At 39.3% G+C, this 6,000-nt stretch overlaps 1 pseudogene; it reads right to left on the bottom strand.

Annotated features, from left to right (window-relative positions):
- Nucleotides 1-885: 885 nt before the first annotated feature.
- Nucleotides 886-1,623, bottom strand: LOC114511997 (annotated as a pseudogene).
- Between the last annotated feature and the right edge of the window lie 4,377 nt (nt 1,624-6,000).

Below are 6,000 nucleotides of genomic sequence, written 5' to 3'. Positions count from 1 at the left end.
GAATCTGTAACCCCCACCAAGGCTAAGGCTGAGGGAACGACCTTGGACCGTAAGCCAGCAAGGAAACAAAAGCTTATCTCCCTGGCAGGAGCACCACTTCTGCTCCTTTTACTTCACCCTGCCTGGCCCCCAATGCTTGGTCAGTTAGCCAATGACAGGTAAAATTCCCCAAGGGGGAATGATCTAAGACAGGCACGATCACGTGGGAGACCCCCAAGGAAGGACTTCAGGGGCTACAGCAAAAGGGGGTGATGGACCCTCACCCCTCGGCTTTGACAAAGCCTGAGTTCTCATTGTCTGCAAGAAAATCTCCTAATCTCTTGGCTGGCTTACTTCCCTCGCTCCACCTAAATCTGAAACAATGACGGAGTGTGGTGCAGCCCTATGCTGGAAAGGGCGGGTTCCCCAGGTGATCAGGCCTAAGAAAGAATATGTAAAACCTGTGAAACCTGCTGTGTTTAGAATGCTCTCAATGAAATGATAAGAGTCCAAGCAAGAAGTAAGTTTGTTCCTCAAAGTTTTATAGCTCTTTAGCTATCTGACCCTGACTCAAAATAGGCCCTCAGACTTCTTTGTTATCTATTGTTTGACCCTTACTTCCTGGCAATGATTAATGACCTTTACCTGAATTCCTGTGTAAACAAACCCAATAAAAGCCTGCTCGGGTGGGAGAATGTCTCACTCTCCCCTGGGGAGGGTGGCCATGGCATTCCCCACTAGAGAGAGTGGCCGTTCCATCCCTATTTCCCCACAGGACCCGGTTGTCTTTGTGTATGTTTTTCTCATGTTTCAACGAGCCATCTGCAGCATTCCACGGTCACTGCAGGCCAGTGGTCATGTCAGACCAGGCTCTGATTCAGCAACAGTTTCCTCTACATGTTCTTTCAAGTCATTGCTGACAGTCTGATTATAGAAAGTTCCAGAATCACCAGCTACCACCTCAGGTGCCTGCTTTTTTCAGGTTCCTCTACTTCTTCCTCAGATTCCTCCTGGGGCTCAGTGGAAAAACCACCACAGACCTCATCCTGGTGTCACTGTGAACATACAACTTATTTGCAACACAGCCCTCAGGAGCAAGGACAAATGCCTGCATGAATTTTCGCAAAGCTTGGTTGTTATTACAGAACAACCCCAATCACCTGGACCAACACACCATCATTCAGAGTGGCATGAACATCAACATAGCAAATCTGAGTGTGGCAATCAGTGAAGTTCCATGACATCATTTTCCTATAGATTTCTTTCTGTCCATAGACCACATCTGCTGGCTATCCATTTGAATCCAATTCCCCATGGACATAAGAAGAGTTCTTTCCACAAAATCTGTGTAGCATGCCTGGGTCCTGGTTCAGCAGTGTGTAATACTGTCTCATGAATTCTCACCCGGCCAGCAGGGGACTAGGCTTCTCCATAACCATTGTTTTGGTTAATTCAACCTGTGTAGTTGAGCGGGAGAGGAACAAACTTTGCTCCACAGCTTGGAGGAAGGAAAAAACCTTCATGCAACTGCATCTGTACCAGCCCTTTCATCTGTCTCAAGTTAGAGATGTTGCCCACTAGACCCATCCACCTAGATCTATATAAGCATTTCAGCCCTGACATGTCTACAACTGAATTCTTCCTCTTAGAAACTATTTCACCCTGTGTACCCAATCTTAGAAAATGTAGCTATGATAAAACCAGTCATCCAAGCCAGCTGACCCCAATACCCATATACCATGAGTCATAAAAGCCTATCCGTTTGTCTTGAATAACACTTGTCTTAGTTTCTATTAATACTGCCTTCGTTGAGGCCTATGCATCTCCCTTCTGGACTCATTAATAGCTCCCTCACACACATCATCCTCAAGACTAAGTGAGTGTTAGTTCTTAAATGTGAAGGGTAAATGTTACTTTTTAGGGCACTATGCTAAATGTATCATAATTTATCCATTCATTCATTGATGGACAGTTAGGATGTTTCCATATCTTGGCTATTATAAATAATGTTGCAGTAATCATGGGGGTTCATATATCTTTTCAAATTAGCTTTTTTGTTTTCTTTGGATAAATAGTCATAAGTGGAATTGCTGGATCATGGGGTAGTTTTACTTAATTTTTTTTTATCTAATAGTTTTAGACAGGAAGAGAAAGGGGGGAGAGAGAGAGAGAGAGAGAGATTTCTTTGTTGTTTCACTTACTTATGCATCCATTGGTTGTTTATTGTATGTGCCCTGACCGGGGATCAAACCCACAACCTTGGTGTACCCAGACAATGCTCTAACCAACTGAGCTAGCTGGCCAGGGCCAACCATGTTTCTTTTTATAGAAGTAGAAAATGACTTGCCATGTAGTGAAAATGATGTTTCAGAAAGATGTACAAATTGTATTTTTGTTTCAGGTAATCCATAGCATGACTCAGTAAAATAGGGTATATCCTAGTTTTAAAATAAGTTAACTGGGATTTGTCCAATAAACTTCATGGCCTAAAGCCATAAAGAAGCTAGGCATTGTCTTTTTTTGAGGATATCTCATGGAAGATATCCTAGATTACCCTAGAAGATTATCTTCTTTATAATATCTCCATGAAACTAGACAGGGCAGAAGACTAGTTTGGCCAGTAATGCTCATTATGAGTACAAATGAACATTATATTGAAAGCCACGTCCTTTCAAAACGAGTTCTTTGGTCAGTCTTTAAGCGGTATTTGTAATTCTTTCTCTCTTGTTCCTGCCATCAGCAAAAATCCGCCATGTCTGGGAGACCATGTGTCCTTAATTAAAGCACCAGGACACAGAGATTCAGCATGTAGGAATTTCTTAATTTAGCGCCATGAATTTATCATTCTCCTTATATTAGGATATTTGCTGTGCACTATTGGAATGGCTTTGTCAACTGATGACTGGATACCTTTTATCCTTGGATGAATTCTTTTCTGTGTACTGATATTCAACTTATGAACACTATAGTGCAACAATGGAGAAGGTGAGTCAAAGGCAAGAAAAGCATTATGGTGCCCATCTGCAGAATGAGCCTCTGACCTAACCTTGGCTGCAACAGGGACAATGAGCCTGTTACACATTTTTGGGTGCACAGCTGAGCCTCAAATGTATCTTAATTTTATTTTCTCTTCTTAAACCCAAAACATTAGTCTTTAAGTTATAGCAACAAAGATTTTTGCTTCTATTCAGTTTATTTCCATTTTCAGAAAAGTTTTTTTTAGTATTGTGCTTGGAGCAAAGGGAAAATTCTTTATCTTAGTAATTGCAAGTTCTCTCCAAATGTTAGTAAGCAGCACAATAAAGTAACCAACAGAAGAGGCAGGTGTAGGTGTAGGGAATTTCTTCAGAGCCAGTGTACAAATCTTTCTTGAGTTCTAGAGTCAGTGCCCTCTAGAATAAAGAACGGCAAAATTCCTATTCTCGTGTAACTTTATACCAACCCATCAGTTAAAAAAAAACCACCAACTGGGCTATTAAAGTCTTTGCTTCTAGAGCACAAATTAGGTGGCCCCCAGAAAACATAAACAAAATCAGTACAATAATCCCTGTTTATTAAACCGAAACTACTTGGGAAAGGTGAGCATGTCTTTTGTCCGTTCTCAGGATTTTATTGCCTATACATATGCTGAAGTCTTTTTTTCCCTCAGGACATATCCCCCTCCCTCACAGTCTTCCCCTATGAAGAGGAGAGCAGAGCCGAGACCCATTGCTCCTCAGGGTTCCATATGCACAATAAATAAGTACATTTGAAAAGGATACGTATTTAATTCCACTACTTGTATCATCCCATGTCCAAACAATTACCAAGTCTTATCATTTCTTTATTCATTCAAAATAAAAAAAATTTTATTGGGAGGCTGTATGCCAAGTTCTATGCTAGGCTGTGAGAATATCAAGATAAGGCATAGTTCCTGCCCTCAACAAGTATGTACCCTCCAATGTAAAGACAAATAACTAAATAAGTAAATTAAAGATTCAATTTTTAAATCTGGACATTCTATTCTTCTAAACTATTAATTGGCCTTTGAGGAATGTGAAGCCATGGTTTTCAACTTTGGTTACACATTAGATTCACCTAAAAATTTAAAACAACAACAACAACAACCCTGATGTCCTACCCAAGACCAGTTAAATAAACTTTCTGGGGATGCATTCCAGGAATTAGTATTTGCTATATATTCTCCACGTGATTGTAGTGTGTAGGCAGAACTAATAATCACTGGCTTAAAGTACATTATATCAGTCATAGTATTTTAGCAGTAGGTAAAACAAAAGGGAGACCAATGGCTCCCAACTAAAAGGCATTATCAGTGTAAAATCTATTTACAAAACTTAAGCACAGGTACTATCATGGACAGTTAATAAATAATTGCTCATATTTCCTCGGTTCATAAATTCTTTCTTAAAAAATACATACATACATACCTTCCTTCTTGGCCAATAAGTGAATAAATTATTGACTTAATTAAGAAAGAAACTTCCCTGGTTGGGTAGTTCAGTTGGTTAGAGCATTGTCCTGATATGCCAAGGTTGCAGGTTCCATCCCCCACCAGGGCACATACGAGAATCAACCAATGGATGCATAAATACCTAGAACAAATCGACGTCTCTCTAAAAAAATCAGTAAAGTAAAAATATATATATAAAAATGAAAAAACTAATCTGAAGTGTGAAAGTAGCTTCCTCTAAGAAAGTATGTTGTTATAATTGTCTAATCAAGACCCCACCTCTTAAAAAAGAACTGACATGCTATGGCTTTTTATAAATTTTATTTTTTCATTTATTGATTTGAGAGAGAGACAGACAGACAGACAGGTATTGATTTGTTTTTCTACTTATTTATGCATTTATTCATTGGTCGATACATGCATGTACCCTGAGGATCAAACCCTCAACCTTGGCATATGGGAATGACACTCTAACCAACTGAGATAACTGGCCAGGGCATTATGACTTTTTAACAATTCACTGCTGGTTGTGCTGTTTGACTTGAAAGGCTTTGATCTGTGTTCTTATATAAGAACTACTTTTTGTTATGAGGTAAGTGAAATATTTTTTCATACAAATGACTTTTTTAAAATACTCAAAAATATCACGTGACTAAAAAACATTGAAAAACAAGTATAATTTCTTCTAGGCCTTGATCAACTTGAAGAATTTGAAATCTTCTCACATATCATTTAAACTTTATCAGCCTTTCATAAAACTTCTGATGTGGTATTCTTTAACATTTTAAACCTTAAAAAGTTTTGCTTGTAGCCCTTGCTGGTGTGGCTCAGTGGATTGAGCACTAGCCTGCAAACCAAAGGGTCGCTGGTTTGATTCCCAGTAAGGGCACATACCTGGGTTGTGGTCAAGGTCCCCAGTTGGGGGTGTGGGATAGGCAACAACACACTGATGTTTCTCTCCCTTTCTTTCTCCCTCCCTTCCTCTCTCTAAAAATAAAAAAAATAAAATCTTTACTAAAGTTTTGCTTACATCAGGCAAGGTAATTTGAATTTTCTTCTCACATCTGATGACAGAATTTGATTCTATTAGTCAAAGGACATAGTGTTTAATTTTTGGTCTGTGATAGCTATTTTAAAATCTGTTTCAGGAACTGTCAGCAGGAATGCAATGGCGAATAAGATAGATGTTGGTCTCCAACTTCACAGAGGTTTCAAGCCTGTGATTTAAGAGACACACTGTATACCTTCAGACTATGAAAGTTGCTGGGCTAGAGAGACCTCAGGACAGTTCGTTTGTATGTATGTATGTATGTATTTAACCTGTAGGCTGTGATACATTAATAGAAGCTCCTCAGACTTCCCTTATCAATTCTTTTTTCTTAAACGATTTTTTTTTGGGGGGGGGGTCAGGCACTAATTCTCTATCTTACTACTGCAGTCTCAGTCACCCTCTTAATACTCCTCTCCTAAAATACTACATGAATCTTAATTAACTGGTATCCCTGATGACAGTCTTGCTATCTTCAGTCTACTTTTCCCACTTACTAACAGGGCACTATCTGAAAACAGTA

The sequence above is a fragment of the Phyllostomus discolor genome, chromosome 3 (assembly GCF_004126475.2).
Source record: "Phyllostomus discolor isolate MPI-MPIP mPhyDis1 chromosome 3, mPhyDis1.pri.v3, whole genome shotgun sequence".
In the NCBI taxonomy this organism is placed as follows: Eukaryota; Metazoa; Chordata; class Mammalia; order Chiroptera; family Phyllostomidae; genus Phyllostomus; species Phyllostomus discolor.
The sequence above is the reverse complement of the archived record's forward strand: the minus strand, read 5'-3'. Positions and strand labels throughout refer to the sequence as shown.